The following is a 22,100-nucleotide window of genomic DNA, read 5'->3' on the forward strand; positions in this document are numbered from 1 at the left end:
TTCTGAGGAATCTCCATATTGCTTTCTATAATGGTTGTGCCAATTTGCATTCTCACCAGCAATGTATGAGTGTACCTTTTCCCCTACATCCTCACCAAAATTTATTGTTGCCTGTATTCTTGATAATTGCCATTCTGAATGGATTGAGATGAAATCTCAGGATAGTTTTAATTTGCATTTCTCTAACTGCTAGAGATGTTGAACATTTTTTCATATATTTATTGATTGACCATATTTCTTCTTCTGTGAAGTGTGTGTTCAGTTCCTTTGCCCATCTATTGATTTTGGAGGTTATTTGTTTTTTTGTGTTAAGTTTTTTGAGTTCTTTGTATAACCTGGAGATTAATGTTCTGTCTGAGGTGCAGATGACAAAGATTTTCTCACATTCTGTAGGCTCTCTCTTGATAATCATGTTTCTGTTGCTGTTAAGAAGTTTTTTAGTTTGATTCCATCTCATTTGTTGATTCTTGATTTTATTTCTTGTGCTTTAGGAGTCTTGTTAAGGAAGACAGTTCCTGAGCCAACATGATGTAGATTGGGTCCTACTTTTTCTTCTATTAGGTATGGGGTGTCTGGTCTAATGCCTAGGTCCTTGATGCACTTTGAGTTGAGTTTTGTGCAGGGTGAGAGATAGGGGTTTAATTTCATTTTGCTACATATGAATTTCTATTTTTCCCAGCATCATTTGAAGATGCTGTCTTTTCTCCAATGTATGTTTTTCGCATCTTTGCTTAGTATGAGATAACTATATTTAGATGGATTTCTCCCTGTGTCTTCTATTCCTTTCTTATTTATTGGTGCCAATTAATGTTGAAGATGTTATAGTAGGAACTGGGTATTTACTTTACACTGAATACTGTTTGTTTTTTGTCATGGTTGTTACTATTTTTTTATTTCATTTCACTCTGTGATGTGCTGGGAACCTACGGGGACATTAAAAATTCAAAGGTTAGAGACTGATGCTCTAACTTTTGAACTTTCCCTGACATTACTCCAATTCAAAGAAGGGAGGAGACAAAAGCCCCAAACCAATAACAAGTTCCCAAAGAGAAACAATCAGAGAGGGAACTCAGGTCCCATTCCATGGTATTTACACATACATCAAAAACAGAAAGAAGTCTCAGAACAAATAAGATAACTACACAAAAAAGGACATGTGCAAAAAAATAGGTGGTATGCAATTGATACACAAGTCCAAAACTTCTAAAAACATGAGAAAACAGGCTAACAAATCTCTCCCCCGAAAATACACAATCCCCCAGTAAAGGATCCCAGTGATACTGAAGTAGACAAAAGTCCAGAGAAAGAAAGATTATAAAAAACTGATTATTAAAATGTTCAATGAAGGCTGGGGATATAGCTCAGTTGGTACAGGGATTACCTAGTATGCACAAGGGCCTGGGTTCAATCCCCGGCACTACCAAAAAAAAAAAAAAAAAAAAAAANTAACACAAAAAAACAAATAACCTCCAAAATCAATAGATGGGCAAAGGAACTGAACACACACTTCACAGAAGAAGAAATATGGTCAATCAATAAATATATGAAAAAATGTTCAGTGACGTAAAAGAAGACCCAAGGGAGGAATTAAAAGAGCAATTTCAGGAGATGAAAGACCACTTTAATAAAGAAATAGAAATATTGAAAAAAACAAGCAGAACTCTTAGAAATGAAAGACAATCAATCAAATATCAGTCAAATTAAAAACGCAATTGAAGACATCACTAACAGATTAGATTGAGTTAAAAATAGAACCTCAGCCCTTGAAGGCAGAACTTCAGACCTTGAAGACAGGCTATATGATCTTGAGTACATGGAGGGCAATAAAGGGAAAAAATTATAGAATGTAAACAGAATATACAAAAACTCTGAGACAACTTTAAAAAACCACACCTGAAAATCACTGGGATAGAAGAGAACATGGATGTGGGAAGCCATTCTCGAATGTGATTGGGCACCTCCCTGATTGGGTGTGAGGCGTTCTGGCCAAACTGTGTGGGAGCTAATCCCCGCCCTCTCCAGGTACCAGAGCCTGTCCGTGTGGGGGTGTGACTGACCACTGACCCTGAGACCAATCACTGACCCTGACCTTGGAATGCTAAAGGCATAAATAATGTTTTCAATGAGATAGTTACAGAAAACTTTTCCCATATCAGAAATGAGATAGTCATCAACATATGGGAGGCTTACAGGACCCCAAATATAACTAATCAAATAAAAAATTTACCAAGTCATATCACAATCAAAATGTCTAACAGCAAATAAGGAAATAATATTAAAAGCTACAAGAGAAAAACATCAGGTCACATTTAGAGGCAAACAAATAAGTCTCACTGATTTCTGAGTTCAGACCTTAAAATCAAGGAGGGGCTAGAATGAGATATTCCAAGCCCTAAAAGAAAACAACTTCCAGCCAAGATTACACAGCAAAATTTAGTTTAAAATTTGAGAAGATAAAAATATAAAAATATAGTGGAAATACTGTAAGAATACACTAAAATAATTCACAAGCACAAGGTCAATATTTGACAGTGGTGCCAAAAATACATCTTGGAGAAAAGATAGCCTTTTAAACAAATGGTCCTGGGAAAACTGGATAGCTATATATAGAAAAATAAAATTTGACCCTTCTCTCTCACCCTGCTCCAAACTCAAATTGACATGAATCAAAGACTTAGGAATTAGATCAGAAACTTTACAACTGCTAGAAGAAAACATAGGGTCTACACTCCATCATATAGGTGCCGGCACTGATTTCCTTAACAAGACCCCCAAAACACAAGAAGTAAAACAATAAATCAATATGTAGGATGTCATCAAACCAAGAAGCTTCTGCATGGTAAAAGAAATGATTTAGAAAGTGAAGAGAGAGTCTTACAGAATGGGAGATAATGTTGGCCAGCTACTCCTCCAATCAGGTATTGTTTTAGTCAGCATTTTTACTGCTGTGGCTCAAAGACCCAACCAGCTCAATTGAAGAGGAGGAAAAGTTTATTTGAGGGCTCATGGTTTCAGAAGTCTTAGTCCATAAAAGGTGGGCTCCATTTCTCAGGGCTCTAGAGGAGGCTGAACATCATGGTGGAATGTGTGGCAGAGGAAAGCAGCTCACATCATGGTGATCAAAAAGCAGAGAGAGAGACTCCACTGGCCAGATACAAAATATATATGCTAAACGCATGCCCCAATTCCCACCTCCTCCAGCCACAGTCTTTCACTTCAGTTAATCCCATCAAGGATTAACTCACTGATTTGGCTTATTCTATAACCCAATCATTTCTTCTCTGAACCTTCTTGTGTTGTCTTATACATGAGCTTTCAGGGGACACCACATCTAAACCGTAACAGGTATTAATGTCTATAACCCACAAAGAACTCAAAAAAACTTAACACTAAAAAAACAGATAACCCAATCAATTAATGAGCAAAAGAACAAAACAGAAACTCTTCAAAGAAGAAACATAAATAGCCCACAAATAAGTGAAAAAATGTTTCACATTTCTAACAATCAGGGAAATGCTGATCAAAACTACACTAACATTTTATCTCACTCTAATCAAAAGGACAGTTATCAAGAAAATGAACAATAATAAGTGCTGGCAAGGTTATGGGGAGAAAGGTACACTTGTACATTGTTGGTGGGGCTGTAAACTGGTACAACCACTCTGCAAAGCAGTATGGAGATTCCTCAAAAAAACTAGGGAAGGAACCACTATAAGACTCAACTATCCTACTCCTTGGTATTTTTCCAAAAGGTCTAAAATAGGCATACTACAGTGATACAGTCACATCAATGTTTATGGCAGCACAATTCATAATAGCTAATTATCAAATCAACCCAGATGCCCATCAATAGATGAAGAGATTAAGAAATTGTGGTGTATGTATATATGCAATGGAGTTTTACCCAGCCATAAAAAAGGAATGTAATTATGGCATTTGGTGGTAAATGGATGAAAATGGAGAATATCATTCTAAGTAAAATAAGCCAAACTTAGAAATTCAAAGATTGAATGTTTTCTTTCATATGCAGAAGCTAGAGTAAAATAAAGGAAAGGGGAGGGAAAGATAGGAAAACATAAAGAACCAATCAAATATAAATTGATAGATGAGTGAAAGGAAGTCTAGTAGAGTAGAGGAAGGAGAATAGGAGAGGGTAGGGAGGACAGGAGGGAAAAGGGGGGAGATCATGATCTGAAATTGATGTCCATGTGTGTATGAGTTTGTCAGGATGAACCCAACTACTTTGTATAACTATAAAGCTCTAATTAAAAGAAGGAGGGGAAAAAAGAAACTATAAAGATGAATAAACACATGAAAATATGCTCAAAAACATTAATTATTAAAGATATATAGAAAGCAACAAAGAAAAGCAAACAATAATAAAAAAAACAGATAACCAGTATTGGTGATAATTTGGGAACAATGAACTCTCATTCACTGCTGGTAGGAATGTCAAATAGCTATACCATTTTACAATTTTCAGTTACCTTAAATCCAAACATAAATTTGAACATATTTTGAGTTACTTACAATGTTAAGTGTAAATTTGCCTTAGGACCCAGCAACTCTTCTGGAAGTCAGAGGACTTTGTTTTTTGGTACCTGGAGCTGGAGATGAAGTGAGCATCATCTTGTTCTCATTGTCACTGTTAGGTCCCTAAACATTAGTGACTCCATTTTAATTCTGGGACTGCATCTTAACCCGGAACCAAAACTTAGAAACTGCCAAGAAAAAGAAACTTAAGATACCTTGTTCCCATAACCCACCCACTTCAAGGCCCCTAAATGCAAAAATCTGTTGTTACCCAACCACCTGCACCCAAGGTCATGTCTCCCTTGCTCTTGTTTGTTGTTAAAAGATACATAAACCTCTATTCAAGTGACTCTGGCTGCTGTACCTTGCAGAAGGGCAGCCTGGCAGATATTCTCTGTCAATAAACCTTTGCTTGAACTCAGGGACCTGACTCTCATAGATATTTGCACCAGCTACCCTAACAGTCATGAGGCAGGTTCTGGACCCACCACTGGTGTTAGACTAACTCGCTCTGTTCCCTAATCTATCCAATACCCAGTGTCCATTCAACAAAATGGAAACTGCTAGAAGATTGGTTTTTGCATGGAGAAGAAGAGGAAATGTTGTCATACAGAGACCTGACAGGGCAAGAAGTGAAGGAAGAGGAGGCTATAAGGCATCCTGCAGGCACACACCATTCTGAAGCTGGCCAGAAGGTGACTCCATGGAGGGGGATTGTGAAGACAATTAAGTTTCTGCTATGGAAGGAGTAAAGAATCCCCAGGAGTAAGTCAGAAGGAAAGGAACAGTGCTCAAAGGGTGAGGAAAGAAGGAAGTGTAGTACAAGACTTGAGAGAACTCAAAGCTGATATATGGAACAAGGAAAGGATGCAGAGACAGGCTTAAAGGGTTAGAATTCAATGGCATCCCCCTGTGGGCCATGACCAACAGAGGGGCAAAGGTTGCACAGAAGCTCAACCCAGAGTTACTTTCAGGGCCCCTACCTTGGTGCTGGAGTCAGCCAGCAATTTCAGGCTCCGTTATGAGACTAAATGAAACCTGTTTCAGTTCCAGGGACCCAGGGTTTCCTGATCAACAGAGGAGTTAGCCAGGGGACATAGCACACTCAGTGTGAATGTTTAAATAATCTCAGATGATTCAATGGGATAGATCATGACTTCAAACTAGAATTTTAAAAAAAATCATGGAACACAAAGAGGGGAAGGAATCAAGGTAAGGTGCTGGGAAGAGACTTTGTACCCTGAGGAAAAGTGAGAAAGTGGAAGTGAGTGAAGTAAACTTTGGAGTTTTGAGTGAGAGAGTGGAAGATAGTGGAAGTAAACTTTGGAGTCAAATATTTAGATATTGTATGAGAACAAAGGTGAGTGGTGCTGCGGATACATCTGGGCCAATGGGCCGGGAATCTAGTATAGATAGGGGAAATCCTTAGTGCAAGACAATATAAAATGTTCGGTAGAAGATGCAAGATGCCTTTTAGGTTGGGAAGTTCAGCAGAGATGCACGGGGAAGGGAAAATTCCCACTAGAACAAGAAGAGTGAGCACTGGAACAGAAATGCTCAATAGGAGGGCAGCCCTGGTCAGGGAGTGGTCATTTGAGAAGAAGGAAGAGAGAAAACTAAGAGAGTGAGGATGGAGTTGTAGATTAGAGTCAAAGGACAGAATGTAAGGCCAAGGAAGAGATTAGCCTTGACCCTCTGGAAGACCCCCTCCCCAGTGGGAGTGGGGAGACAGTGTTAACAGATTAGAGGGCAGCCAAAGGGGTCCAAGAGAAATCAAAGTGATGGGCTTAATCCTTAGGGTGGCATGAGAAAAGAAGAGTGGCAGCTGATGGACAGGGAAGAAGCACAAAGACAGGCTGATAAGGGCAGTACTGTCCTCATAAACAGCTGACTGGGGGAACCAGAGATTCGTGGTCCGCGCCAAAGCAGGAGGTTAAGGAAGTCGACAGCATAATGGCTCAGGGACTTTCATTACCCTATTCTGCCTGCTCTCCTGTTCTCCCTGGCTCACATAGCTTTTCTGTTACTCAGGTTGCCCCTTATAGCCTGCTGCATTGCACTTTGCCCAGGTAAGGGACTCTTCAGGATCATAGAGAGAAGGCTGGTCGCTGAGACCAAGGTAATCTCCACTTCTGCCCTTCCCTGGCTCACTTGCTGGCCTGTGTGCTGACTCAACCCCAGTCGGAAGCCAACTCCCTCGCCAGTGGTGTTTGCAAGAGAAATTTCACTGGGTGCTCCGTTTAGTCAATAAGCCAGAAGAGGTCCCCTGCTGATGTAGGGTATAAAGCTTACCAATCTGAGGAGTTCTCCTGGAGACACAGAATTCACAATTGCAAATGCAAAATGAGGGGTCGAAGAGAATATGTATTTGTGAGAACGAATGAGAAAATAAATCATGATAAGTCATAAATATTTAAAAGGACCAGTAACAAACAAAATCCTGAAAAATAGCGTAATATTATAGTTAGTTATTTGCATGGCATGACTCTATACTGTTCCTTGTTGTGTCCTTGTGGTCAGCAGAATAATGATCCCCCAAGATCATAAATCCTCCTAACCTTCCCATCATGTGAATGTGTTTCCTTGTATAGGAAAAGGGTCTTTGCAGATGTGATGAGGGTACAAACCTGGAGATGGGAGAGTACCCTGAAGTGCCCAGGGAAACTCAAACTACTCCTGTCAATCTTAAAATCAGAGAAACTTTTCTGGGTTTGTTCAGAAAAAGAGACCTGACATGAAAAGGGAGTCACATGATAAGCTGTTGGCTCTGAAAATATAAAAAAGGTCCATGAACCATGGAAGCTAAGGACATCTAAAGGCTGGAAAAGGCAAGGAAGCTGATTCTCGCCTGGAGCCTCCAGAGAAAGCCTCCATTGACAGGGATAGTGGGACGGCATGGCCTGCAGGGGACCTTGCCCTCCTCCCTGCTACACATACTCTGCTTTTTTTTGAATACCAGGGATTGGACTCAAGTTTGCTTAACCACTGAGCTACATCTCCAGCTGCTTTTATTTTGAGACATATTCTTGCTAAGATGCTAGGGCCTTGCTAAGTTGATGAGGCTGGTCTCAAACTTGGGATCCTCTGCCTCAGCCTCCCTAGTCACCAGGCAACTCTGAAGGGGGAAGAGTGGACAATGACAAGAAGAGAAGGGTGGGCCACAGGATGGGAGTAAAAGTGAGACCTGTGATTTGGGTAAGAGGTCAATCGAAAAGCTCTTTCTAGGACAGGGATCAGGAAAACTTGTATAGACTAGGGTGGGGCTTCCTCTCCTCGGCCAGCAGAAGAGGGGTGTGTCAGATTAGCTGTCAAAGTTTGTGAGGCAATTGCCTGAGGGCACATATGGTGTTACCTCTGAGTGTCCCCAGCCTTCTGTCTCTGTCCCTGTCCAGGAGACTCAGAAACATGCTCAGCCTGAACTTGACAGAGGACACTGCTTTATAGTTGACCTGCCCCCAACTTTCTCAGAGGGGCTCCTGATAGAATCAGGTGCCTGAAGAAAGGATCCACAGGCATCCCGGGGCCCAAGAGGGATGGCACATTGATCTCTCCCAAGGACCAGTGATCCAGTAACCCATTCAGATCATCTCCCAGGGAGTCTCAATGTCAGATGCATATAGAGAGAGCCAAACTAAAGTGCTGGCTGGCTGGACTGCTGCCTAGCCACTGCCATATTCAAAGACACTAAAACATTGTTGGAACAAATCAGAAATGAGAACCACAAATTGTTTGTTTTCTTATTAAGGCAGCCATCACTGTAAGGTAGAGATATTCCTCGACAGTGCAGACTAGACTCCAGAGTGTTCAGGGCACTTCTCTGTCACACAGGGCCACTCCTGCCAATCACCAACCCTGAAGACAACTCGCTAAAATCAGAAGACAGACCCAGAGACAGAGCAGTGTGTGTACGGCTGTTTGCAGAGAATGAGTGGACTATTTTATTATCTAAACACTTGATCATATCTTCTAAGAAGTTGCTGGATTTGGAAAATTACACAAAATAAATCACGTATTTTGATCATAAAAAACATGGTACATATTTTTTATTAAAAAGACATCATTTGCCAAACAGCACCTGAAAAGTTGTTCAATGTCACTAATCATCAAGGAAACACAAAGCAAAACCACTGTGAAGTATCACTTTACATTCATTAGAATGGCTCTGTCACAAAAACAGAAGATAAAAGGTGTTGGCAATGATATGGAGAAATTGGAATGTTTGTGCTCTGTTCATGGGAATGTAAAATGGTGTGACCACTATTAAAATGGCATAATGGTTCCTAAAAGAATTAAAAATAGAATTACCATATGATCCAGCAATCACTCTGGGTATGCATATTTTAAAAATTAGAAATCAGGGTCTTAAAGAGATATTAGTACACAGGCGCATCATTTACAATAGCCAAAAGATGAGAGCGACCCAAATATCCACCAACAGATGAATGAATAAACAAAATGTAGTACATAATACAATGGAATATTATTTAGTTTTGGAAAGGAAGTAAATTCTGTAATAGGCTATAGCAGATGAACCTTGAGGACCTAATACTAAATGAAACAAGCCAACCACAAAAAGACAAAGTATTATTTTACTTATATGAGGGGTCAACTCACAGACACAGAAAGTAGAATGGTCAATGGCAAAGGGAAGGAAAATGACGAGTTGTTTAATGAGTATAGAGTTTCAATCTTATCAAATGGAAAAGGTCTGGAGATTTGTTGCATAGCCATGTAAATATTCTTAACATTACAGCACCCAGTACATTTAAAAATGGTTAAAGTGGTAAGATTTTATATGTAATTTACCACCATTTTAATTTTTTTAAAAAAATCTCTAAATAGGAGCTGGGGCTATAGCTCAGTGGCAAAATGTTTGCCTAGCATATGTGAGGCACTGGTTCGATCCTCAGTATCATATAAAAAAAATAAATAAATAAACAAAGATATTGTGTGTCCCTCTACAACTAAAAAATAGTATTTTTTTTAAATCCTCAAGTAAATGTTGATCAAATACTTAAAGAAAGGAAACCAAAAAATAAGCCTGGTTTGAGTATCTACAATCTCAGTCTTGCCTTGAACATGGCGGCCAGAATACACTTAGAGAGAAGGTAGGACAGGAAAGCCATGAGGCTGGGACAGCTGCATGGAAGCCGAAGCTATGAGGAAGAGATGCAGCAGAAAGGAAATGGACAGCAGCAAGAGGAGTTAAAAGCACCACATAAAAGAATACAAAGAGAGCCATGTTGATGAAGCCACATTTGATCCTGAACAATCTAAGCTTTGAATGATGTTTGAACCCTGTGCGGCTAGGGACTGCACAGTTGAGATTTTTACTTTTCCTCTTTCCCATGTCTGCTTTGCAATTCCCACCGTTCAAGGTAACCTAGAGCCTGGGCTTATATTACAAGAGAGTGATTCTCCAGCTTTACTATGCATGCACATCCCCTGGGGAATTTCTTCAAATGCACATTGCCATCTGGCAGGTCTGGAAGTCCTAGGCTCTGAATTTCTGACAAGCTCCCAGTCATGCTGATGGTGCCAAGTCTTCAGTCCACACTTGAAGTACCAAGTACCTAAGAAATCCAACTAACCAGACAGAAAACAAGCTACCCAAAAAGGAGGAGAGGAGAATACTGAAAAGAAACAATAAAAAATAAAATTAAAATTTTTTTTAAAAAAGAACATTTTCCCGATTCTAGAAGATAGAGGAAATAATCGAGCAGACATGTGAGATGACTCACATCATAAACTGTTGTTTCTAAAGTCAATATACATTTGGTGGTGAGACAATCCCTTCCCAAGAAAAGGTGTGGGGAGGACATGCAGGTATATTTATTCTTCAAATGAGTCACCTCTCAAAGCTTTGAAGCCAGCTCACTGAGATAATGGGAAAGGAAAAGTAGGCAACTTGGGGTTGAAGCAACAGAGTCTAGAGAAAGGAGGAAATGGCAAGAAACAAGATTGTAGGGACAGAAACTATTGGAAGCAATTATATGTGTTGGAGGGTGCAGATATATAGATACCGCATGCACATATATATGTAGACATAAATTGCAGAACTGGCCAGAATGTAAAAAGGGAGAAAGGGAAAAAAAGCAAGTAGAGGGAAAACAATGTAAGAACACTGAATATCTAGGAAGTTGACAAGTGCAGCGTATGAAACTGTTGGCTTTGTCCAATGAAAGGAGGTTGGTAAATTCATTACCTCACATTGACATAGGTTTTGTTGTTTACAAAGTGATTTCAAAATCATGACTTTACATAGAGATGCCTTTGAGGCAGACAGAGCAGAATTTATTCCCGGTTGGACAGGGCAGGGCAGGACTTTTTATCTCTTTTACAAATGAGGAAATTAGGGCTCTGAGACAAGTCCAAGTTTAAGAAGGCAGGGATGGAACCTTTTTTTCTTTTTTCCTTTATTCTGATTATTATCATCATCATGAAATTCATCCACATATTTAAAATTCTTTTGAAACCGTTCAAGTATTGTGAACAAAACTCTCCTCCTCCTTGCCCTGGCATGGGGAAAGCCTCCAGAGAAAACACAAAGAGCAAAAATCACAGTTTATGAAATCAAATAGGAGAGATCAGCTGCTGTGATCAGGTGGCTCTAAGTGAAAGTTGACCTTCCTGGGACTCGGGCATCAGATCTCAGAGGTCAGAAGGCTTGTTACTCCATCTAGATCAGAGATGAGAACTGGCATCCGTTCAAAAGTACACCCTGTACCCCTTCCCAATATTTAACAGGACACAGTGGCTTCTGATTTAACTGCCAATCTCTTACCAGTGCATGTGGACTACTATTAATGACTATAGTTTGGCTTCTTGTTTGGAATTCATAATGACCTGGAAGAATTATTTTATGTATTACATAAGAGATCTGGATATGTCTCTTTCTCCAGTTTTTATTTGGAGACTCAGTGTTATTCCAATGTTCAGCAGATGTTCAGAAGGAGTGGTGGTGGATGAGCAGGCATTGGGTAGCAATAAGCTCTTCCCAATCTCCTTCAATCACACCTAAAAGGGCCCGATATGCCCTAATGTGTATAATGAAGACAAAAAAAGCAAATCAGACCAAATCATGTAAGAACATTGAATTTCTAAGAGGTTGGCAAGTGAAGCTTTGAAAACTGTTAGTTTTATCCAATAAAGGGAGAAGATTGGTAAATTCATTAACTCACATTTACACAAGCTTTGTTGTTTACAGAATGATTTTGAAGTCATGATTTTGTGTGGAGGTGCTTGTGAGGCAGAGCAAGGCTTATTCCCAATTGAGCAGGGTGTGGCAAGACTTCCAGATGAGGAATTTGAGGCTGCACATGCATTCACAGCATGGCAACCAAATTAAGGATTTGAATTCATGTTGTTTCCATTCTCTGAATCATTGCTCTTTTTAATGGGAAAATCATGTGTGATGCTTTCCAAGGGTCCTAATGGCTACTGGGTTATCTCTGATTCCATAACACCTGGATTAGCTATCTAAGAGTCCATTCACAATGAAAATTAAAGAAACCAAAACATGTCTCCCCAAAATGTTGAAGATTGTTGGGCTGAAGACAATTAAAACTAAGGGAGATGTTCTGCTTCGCTCAGTTTGCCTAAAAACAGGACAATTACTAAGACAAAAGGTCTTTCTCCCTTCCTTCCCCATTTTCCATCCTACAGATAGAATTTAAATCCTCCTTTACTGGAGAACACTTCTTAGCACTTCTGACACACAAACAGGGCAAAAGGAATATGGGAACAGACTTCACTCCTTCCCACAGTTTTCTCATCATTGGAAGCCTGAAACTGCTCGCCCCTTTGCCTTGTTGTTATTCTAAGATGTCACTGTTCTTTGCTGAAATATTAAGGCAGAGTTCCTAGCTACTGCTTTGAGCATCACTTTCCAGAGAGAGTTGCTTTCTTCCTGGGTCATAGACACTACATGTTTATAAACTTGCTTGTTTTTCTCTTGTTAATCTGTCGTCTTATTGGATTCTCCCAGCACAACCTCAAGAGGGTTGAAGGGAAAAAACGATTCTTTTTCTCCCATTCAAAAATAAGATGAGGAAATTAATAGATGCTGAAAATTACTTAATAAAACTCAATACCTATTCATTATTTGAAAACTCTTGGTTAGTAAGAAGGAATAGAAGAGAATTTCATTAACTTGACACAGAATAGTTAACAAAAAGTTTTACTATACATCTTATTATAAAAACATTAGAATAAGCTTCATTAGAGTTAAAAATAGAGATTTTATTCCTGGGACTAAGATGGAGAAAGTGTTTAGAGATACAGTACTGATACAGCACTCCTAAAAATACCAGAGAGTTGTTTTAAATATTGTTTTTACTTCATGACTGAGCTGATAGGAAAGTAAAGGAGGTCTAGAAAGGCCAAAATGTATAAGATATGCTAAGCCAGGGAAGTTAGAAGGGGAGCCAGGGATCCTCCTGGGCTATCTAGACTCCTAGAGGCTTGCAGCCTGGGTGTTAACGGTGGAACAGAAGACACAGCCTGGGGCCTAATGTTGCAGAGGAGGAGGTCAGATCAAGAGCTCAGCATAAGATCAGGTCACCCTATAGGCTGTATCCTCAATAGGACTCTCACAGAAAGAGACACAGCAATCCATGTGCTTCTCAGACTTGGTTCTGGATAAAATAGGGGTGAGGGGAATTTCTAACAACAAGCCTATTATTAGGTAGGTTTCAGTTAGAGTTTATACTACTTGTGTGGTCAGTAAACCCAAAGTTATGATCCTTGCAGTTGGTAATGTCCCCAGGCTCCTAGCAAAAGCAAATATAAATCTTCTGGAGGGAAGCAGTTTCAACTCCAACATTAAAAAACCGCACAAAGTTTCCAGGAAACATGGGTTCACAGTATGAGATAAAAATGGATTAAAATTGGGTCCATGACAATAATGCCCAACATCTAAGTTTTATGAACCATACTCCCTAGAGTCATACACTGTACAACCCGCAAACTTATGCATCAGCCCTAAGATGATCCTCGGGAGTTAATGCTCAACATTGTACTCAAGGGACAAAAAAGTCAATAAGGAAAAAAAAAAAAGAATTTAAGCTAAGAAAGGAAGGAACAAAACTCTCACTGTGCATAGATAATACAGTTGTCTATCCAGAAATTCCAAAAGGATCCCTTCTTCTGCGGGTGGGAGTATGATCTGGGATAAGCACCAACTATTAAAGTCAATTCAGAAAGATAACCAGATAAAATATCAAAAACCCAAAGAGATTTCCTACATATTAGGAAAAAATGTCAATTAGAAAATATAGAAGCTATAGTGGAAACTGGTTCAGGATGAGGCAATTAATATAAGAGTATGGAGTATCCAGAAATAAATGTGTGAGAATTTACTACATGAGACAGGTGACATTTCAAGTAAATGTGGAAAAGATGAACTTTTCAATAACTGCTATTGGAATAATTTATTGAAATAAGTTCTAGGTGGGTCAAAAAACAATTTTTCTAAATGATTAAATTGTTTTAAAAAATAATTAAAAAAGTAATTTTAAAAAAGCATGCCAAAATACCTTCATAATCTTGGAAGCTGAGAAAGCTTTCTTAAATGAGACTCAGAAATAAAATACAAAAGGAGAAAACTGATAGATTCAACAACATCAAAATAACAACAACTACAACAATGGTAGAAACTTCTGCAAAAATATGACACAAACAAAAGTTTAAAAACAAGTAACAATGTTAAATGTGTATTTATGTTTCAGAGGATTAGCATCAAGAATAAATATCAACTGGATGCAGTGGCGCACGCAGGTAATCCCAGCGGCTCAGAAGGCTGAGGCAGGAGAATCACAAATTCAAAACCATCCTCAGCAAAAGTGGGCGCTAAGCAACTAAGTGAGACCCTGTCTCTAAATAAAATACAAAATAGAGCTGGGGGTGTGGCTCAGTGGTTGAGTGCCCCTGAGTTCAGTCCCTGGTACCCTGCCCCTGCCAAAAATAAAAAATAAAAAATAAATATTAAAACTCCTACAAATGTGTGGAAAAACCCAACATAAGAATGGCTAAGGATATGAACAGACAATTCAAGAAAAGAAAATACAAAGGTTAAGAGTTAAATAAAAAGAATGCCCAACCTCCATAATAATCAGGGAAATTAAAATATTAAAATAATGGGTTGTCATTCTCACTCATCCAAATGGAAAATAATAATGAACTGTTGAATAATCAGCAAGCATTGTTTAGGGTGTAGAGGAGCAGAAACCACCTTCCTCTGCCAGTGGAGAACGATCTGGGATAAGCACTGCGGAGAGCTGCTTGACAGAATCAAAAACTGAACCACACATGCGGTAGTGCAGCGGTTCAACTTCTCAGTACCTTCTAGAGAAACGCTTTCATAGTTGAACAAGCAGACATAAACTGAGATTCACTGGTAAATCTGAAAAATTGGAAAAAGCCTAACCATCTATCAAAAAAAGGAAATGGTTATATAAACAGACATAAAATGAGGAAGAGTTCTGCATGGATATGTAAGTCTCCAAGTCATGTTGAGAGGAAATGCGGAATGACAATGATGTGACGCCAAATATATTTATTAGTAGATACAAATGCAAAGAAAAGGTCTTGCATTAAACACATCACACTTGCTGTTTTGTCGGGGGCAGGGACTTAGGAGTGGCAGGATGGCCAAAGGAGAATTTTTAGTTTTATACTGCATTTTCATTTTACAAATAGCATGTAATCATGTATTGTTTTATAATTTAAAAAGTGATTATTGGGTCTGGGGTTGTGGCTCAGGGGTACAGCGCTTGCCTAGCATGCATGAGGCACCAGGTTTGATCACTGGCACCACATTAAAAAAAAAAAAAGAAGAAGAACAAATAAAATAAAGGTATTGTGTCCATTTATAACTAAAAAGAAAAAAGTGATTATCTACAAAAAATAGTTTAGTCATTTTTGTAGTTGTCTATTATGAATATTCCATAATAACCTAGGATCAAGTCGATTGCATTTAGAGTAGGAGTTGGCGTTTTCTGTGATGAGTTAGGCAGTATATTGCGCTTAAGGAGCCATAGAGTTTCCTTTGCTATTATTAATTTCCGATGTTGTAGGGCAAAAGCAGCCACACACAGTGCATAAAGAATAAACCTGGCTGTGTTCCAATAAAAGTTTGGGGTTTTTTGTTTGTTTGTTTGTTTGTTTGTTTTCATACCCGGGATTGAACCCAGGTGCACTTTACCACTGGGCTACATCACCAGCCCTTTTTTTTTTTTTTTTAATTTGAGTCTCACTCCATCAGCCTATTTGGAGATGGTTTCACTAAGGCTGGCCTCAAACTAGCGATCCTGTTGCCTCAGCCTTCCAAGTCGCTGGGGTTACAGGCATAACCTGCACCACCAGGCCCAGCCAATAAAAGTTTATTTATAAAAAAGTTGGGGAGGGTCAGATTTGGCCTGTGAGCCATAGTTTGCCCACTCCTGGCTTAGACTAAGTGTATTATATAACTAAAACATTTCGAAGTATCTTCTTGTACAGAAAAATCGCCTTCCCTATTAACCAATTGATTAAATAAGCCATAGCCTCTAAGGCCTTGCTTAGAATACTTTAGACTCTGGTCATATTGTGGGAGAGCAAACACTCCTCTCTGTGGAGATAATCTAGTCACATTTTCATCTCAGTGGTGAACACTGACCTTCCCAGCAACAGTCACACAGCCATCCATGGAGAAGGGAGGTGTCACAGCTGACTCATCAAATTAGGTTCAGTGGCCTCCTGACTAGTCCCAGATGCAGAATGACTTTAATGCAATGCCCCTGGGTATGGCTGTACTGTGCTGTGGGGAAGGAGGAGGGCCTGGTGGCACTGAACACCTGAATTAAAGAGTGGGTCCTCTGGGAAAAGGTCCTCCTATATAAGCTCAGGTAGAAACTCAGTGGTCCAAAGTCGACTCAGCCACAGGGCTGTGCATGGCTCTGAGGGACCCCTGAATGAGGTGAGGTCTTGTGACTGTCATGTTACTGGGCTTGGCCCTGGGGGTGCTGCCGACACTAACTCAGCAAGGCAAGAGGAACTAGGGCAAAGTTGTTCCTGGCCCCCTACATTTTGGAACTAGTGTTTTCTGGATCAGAGGACTCCAGCCCTGTCAAAAAGAGGGGGTTTGCTGTTTATTTGCCTCATGATAATTCAAGCAAAGTTGAGGTTTCCACTGTGATTATTTCTTTAGAAGGTAAGCATGTGCCCAAGGGGCAGGGGCAACAGGGTTCAACATTGAGTGATTTTCTTTTCTTTTCTTTTCTTTTTTTTTAAAGAGAGAGTGTGTGAGAGAGAGAGATAATTTTTCAATATTTATTTTCTAGTTTTCGACGGACACAACATCTTTGTTTGTATGTGGTGCTGAGGATCGAACCTGGGTCGCACGCATGCCAGGCGAGCGCGCTACCGCTTGAGCCACATCCCCAGCCCAGCCACATCCCCAGCCCCATTGAGTGATTTTCTACATGTATTTTTTTTTTTCCAACCTGGAAATAATGAGATCAGCAAGACCAACATGATTCACAGCTACAATGTTGACCTCAAATGCAAGATCCATTTGTGTTCCCACACACCTTTGGCATGGAGCAGTTGGTCCCCTGTAAAAGAGAAAGAAAAGAAAAAACATACCTGCTAGGCTGCAACCTGTTTGCTCTGACTTCTCCCTTGGGGTCCACTTTGAACAGTCAGGAGAGCGAAGGATCTAGCAAAAGCTCAACACACCTGAAGCAGCTGCCTTGTTACAGACAGGAGGATTGTATTCCTCTCTTGCATTTCGCAGGAGGGAATGCTGGGCTCTGGGCTCACAGGGAGAGGCTGAGGCTCCTGCTAAAGAAAGGGCAGTGCTTCTCCTTCCCGTGCTGATCTTAGGCTAAAAGGTTCCCGGAAATGAGCTAAACTGTCTCTCGCCTGCCTTTCAGCCCAGGTCCAATGTAGGTTCCAAGTGGCCCCCATTTGGCACTCCTAAGTCCCAAGTCCAGCACTTGAACTAGCAAACCAAGAGATTACCGTATTTACTGTCATTATGTCCCCCTCCTTTTTCTTCTCCTGTGTCTTCACTGAAAAACACAGAAGGGAGGAACATTGCAAGTGTCTGCCTTGTCTATTTGTGAGCACATTTGATGTGTCTGAGGGTCTCTGTACTGTAACCACTGGAGGAAAGTTCATTTGAATCTAGATCTCTTAACGCTTCTTCCTTTGTCTGAGCCACTTTCCTGAACAGTGTGATTTTGTGTGAAAGTGAATAAAGTACTGAATTATGACTGTGCCAATCACTAGAACTAAGGCAGGCAGATACATGGGGAGCAAGGGGATGGATGTGAGACAAAGGGGTTGGGTACAGTTCACAAGGCAATCCTGTGCTCCAGGACAGAAGCCTGCCCTGGAGCAGGGAGAATGGATAAGAGGGAAAGTTCTGAGGTCCTTTCCCTCCTCCCAACCTGCTAGGGCTGGGAAGTATTGGATTATAAATTCCACAGCATGGAAGGTAGCCTTGGACCTTGGACAGTGAGGACCCGGAAAAAGTGAAATATTTATTCTGCGGAATAAGGTCCCAGAGGAAGCAGCCTACCTAGTGTGCTCTGGGGTGGGAGAACAATAGCATGGGGCTGTCCTGGGTCTGGAGGCACCCAAGAAACTACAAATCAGATAGTCATAGCCACAGTGGGTGGGAAGGCTGGAAAGGGTTAAGAACTCACCCCGGGACTTTTATTCCCAGGCTCAAAAGAAAGACTTTCTGCACTGACAGGCATTTCTGCAGCCAGGGCACAACCCTAGCTCAGGTAGGGCAGCTTGCCAGGAGTCCTTGGATCATGGGTAAAACACATAACTTTCATCACCTCTCCAATCTCTCCTGGCTCACAAGGGCCTGGTCTTATCTCACTTATAAAAATGGTGAATTATTGACAGCAGAAATAGAGAACTAAGAATGGGTTATGAACCCTCCGAGGCAAAGGAGCTATCCTCAGGTCTCTGAAGGGGTCTTTTCCTCTGGATCTGCTGTGAGGTCTTAGACCAGAGACAAGAGTCTGCTGCAGGACTTCTGGGTCTCTTTAGTGTGGGACTTCAGTGTTCATATTAGGCATGGTTCTGTTCTGAAACCAGAAAATACACTCTACTTATTAAGAGTGGCTTGCTGATACCCCCAGATGAGGACCTGAGTCCATCTCCAGGGCAGCTAGAAAGTAGGAGGAAATGGAGTCCCTGGGCCTCCATTCTACAACTGTCTCCTACAGCAACCAGAAAGCAGATTTGATAAGCCTACAGAGTTTCCTTAATGTGAAATGTTGTACCCTTCTCTGGGGAATATTCTTATTAAAAAGTATCAATAAATAGGGGATAAAAATACATAAATAAAATATGAAAATCAAGAGAACCAGCTCAGGGGTTGGGGTTGTGGCTCAGTGACAGAGTGCTTGCCTCGCACATGTGAGGCACTGGGTTCGATCCTCAGCACCTCATAAAAAGGAATAAACGAAATAAAGATATTGCATCCATCTATAACTAAAAAATATTTTTAAAAAAGAGAACCAGCTAACATAGTGATGCATTTATAGTGTAAATCCAGCTGGAGCCAGAGGAAAATAGGTATTATCAGCTGCTCAGGTGGTCTTTCCAAAGTCTCTTAGCGTCCTTCTGGAGTGTGATCAGGAAACAAGAGCAAGAGCATAGAGGTCCCCAAGAGGCAGTTTGGAGGAATCCTCTCCGTTTTTGTTCTTGGGTGGAAGCAGTAGCAAGGTACCCAAGAAACTTCTCTTTGAAAGTGGTACCATTTTACTACAATAGAAGCGGTGAGTGACAAATTTTTCTTTCCCAGAAATGGCAGGTTCCAGCAACAGGGGTAAAGAGGGACCACTAAAATTGAGCTCCCACTTTTCCAGACCCTATAAGACTCCGTGGTTCCATAAATTCCCTTGTTGCAGTTGAAATCCCAGTCTCTTCCATTTCAGAATCTTGGAATGGGATACTTTGTTTTCACCTCATATATGAATGCAGGATGTAATATCTGTGATTTATTCTCATTCTTAGCTATAAACTCTGCTATAGTTTAGATCTGGAATGTTCCCCCAAAGCCCCATGTGTTAAATTCATGGTCCCTAGGATGGCACTATTAGGAGCCTCATGGCAGGCCCAAAGCAAACAGGACAACTGATCATAGATTGGAACCTCCAAAACTATGAGCTAAAGTAAACCCTTCTTTTTATAAGTCATTTATCTCAGATATTTGTTATAGTAATGAAAAACTGATGAATGCAATCTCCTTGAGAGCAGAAATTTTTACCTGTCTCTTCGTTTACCTTGTATGAATTGCACTGATATCTGCTCAGTCAGTTTAGCAATTCTTTTAAATGTGGGTTTTGTTTGCACTGCTTTAATAAAATTCTGCTTTTATTGAGAAGAAGAAAAAGTCAACTCACAAGTCTCTTGAGAGAATCTTCCTGAAGCTCATGCCACCATTAAATGAAGTGCATATTTAACTTTAATTTATTATTAAATGAGTTGCCTCTCAAATGTGTGAAACCTCCTAAATTTTAACTTAAAATATTTAAATATAACAATAGCAAGTGTCACAATGTAGACAAATTACGCCTTGATAGCAAAAAGATAATTGGGTATTAAATGTATATGGGATTATCCAAAAACTAAGAAGTGATTTGGAATTTTATGTTTGTTTGCTTGTTTTTAACAAATCACTATAATGTATGAGAAGAATAAAGGAACCAAGTCAGAAATCTGGAATCTGCTAACACAGATTCCTCTTTCTAGCAGTATTAATATGCTAATTAATTTCTCTTAATAGTTGTAAGTATTGGGTTTCTTTATTCCATAATATTATAATAGAAACTCTTGAATAAAATGTAAATTCAGGGATCATACAGGGAACACCTATAACCTAAGAGCTCATAATTATTACTAGTCCCTAGAAAGGTAACTAAACACTGGTCACATTTGCAAATATTGGAGTTATTAACCTATCAATTAGACCTATTTTGTCTGTGTAAAATGAGACATAACACTAACTCCCAGAGAAGGAATTCGGTAAATTAAATTAAATATTTAAGCATCTTAAAATTGCTAGTCACATTTTGTTTATATATTTTTTGAAGTACAATTTATCACTCTTTAAAGAAATTTGTGTATAACAAAGAAAAATGTGTATAACACAAAATTAGCCATTTAAAGAATAGAATTCAGAGACATTAATTACATTTACAATGTTATGCAACCACTACCACTAACCATGTCCAGAACCCTTTCATCAGCACAAACAGAAATTCTGCTCACTAAGCAACTCCCCATTTTTCCTTTTTCCCAGTCTCCAATAAACTCTAATTTATTTTCTATCTGTCTGAATTTGCTTATTCTAGCTATTTCATATGAGTAGAATCATACAATATTTATGATTTGTGTCTGGCTTATTTCAGTTAGCATAATGTGTAGATTCATGTTTTTAATCAAACTGGGAAATTTTTCAGTCATCCAAAAATTCTTCATTTCTTTCTCTCTCTATTCTCCTTCCGAGATTACCATAATACATATATTGATCTATTTGATGGTGTTCTGTAGGTAGCTTAGTCTTTGCTTACTTTTCTTCATTCTTTTTCCATTTTGCTCCACAGAATGGATAATTTCAACTGTCCTATCTTAAAATATGTTAATTCTTTTTTCTGCATGTTTAAATATACTCTGAATCCCTTTGTGAATCTTTCATTTCAGTTATCATACTTTAAAGCTCCATAATTTCTACTTGGTTTCTTTTTATTATTCCTCTCTCTTTATTGTTATTCTCATTTTGTTTAGGCATGGTTTTTCCTGGTTTCCTTTAGTTCATGTTCATGGTTTCCTTTAGGTTTTTATTGTATAGAAGACCAGTGTTTTAACACGTTTGTCTATTAAGTCCAATGTCTGGACTCGTGGACAGTTTGGTCAATTTGTTTGCCTTTCCTTTGAATGGATCCTAGTTGTTTCTTGTATGTTTTGTGAGCTTTTTGAAAATTGTGACACAGTATGAATTCAGAGGAATTTGTTGTTCCCCCAATTCAGTTGTTGAATTCAGTTGTTCTCCCAATTGGGAACAACTCCCCCTTGCTGAGAATGAAGCCTCAAAGGCAGCCCCCATAGCCCCATGGATACCAAGAAGCTGAGAGAGAAGAGAGCCCCTCCTCAGGCCTGTGCAGCACAGACTAACTTCTGCATATGGACATTTCCTGCCCTTTATCTTGAAGTGGCACCTCCTTTCTCCACAGAAAAGCCCTCTTCACCATGGCTGATTTTAGGACTGTCAGCAAAAGAGTCTCTGCAAAAGAGTTCAATATAGATAAACTTCCTATTTTCGTGTAGCCCTGTTTTACTTGGCCACTGGCTGGGAAGATACCAGCACTCCAGGTGCTGGACACCGCCTTACTAGTTTTTCACAAACATATCCAGTATAGTACTTTGTAGAACTGTGCAAACAAGGCCTCTGGCCTTGAGCTGGGGCTTCACAGAGATGTCTACATTTTTAAGATAAGTTATGATTGGGCTCCATGGTAACAGCTGGCAGGGGGAGGAAAGAAAGGGGAGAAGAAGCTCTC

At 39.7% G+C, this 22,100-nt stretch overlaps 1 protein-coding gene across 5 annotated transcripts in view; it reads right to left on the reverse strand.

Moving 5' to 3' along the window:
- Nr1i2 (nuclear receptor subfamily 1 group I member 2) overlaps nt 1-17,494 on the reverse strand; it is a 37,878-nt gene extending 20,384 nt beyond the window's left edge. For 4 of the 5 annotated variants that reach the window (XM_015478465.2, XM_015478463.2, XM_015478466.2 and 1 more), the window contains exon 1: nt 17,158-17,494. The gene's annotated coding sequence lies outside the window, so the exon portion shown is untranslated. Of the gene's footprint in view, nt 1-4,530; nt 4,552-17,157 lie in introns of those variants that run through there. The other variant, XM_048803257.1, reaches the window with a different exon arrangement.
- Nucleotides 17,495-22,100: the final 4,606 nt, after the last annotated feature.

This window comes from Marmota marmota, unplaced genomic scaffold, assembly GCF_001458135.2.
Source record: "Marmota marmota marmota unplaced genomic scaffold, marMar, whole genome shotgun sequence".
In the NCBI taxonomy this organism is placed as follows: Eukaryota; Metazoa; Chordata; class Mammalia; order Rodentia; family Sciuridae; genus Marmota; species Marmota marmota.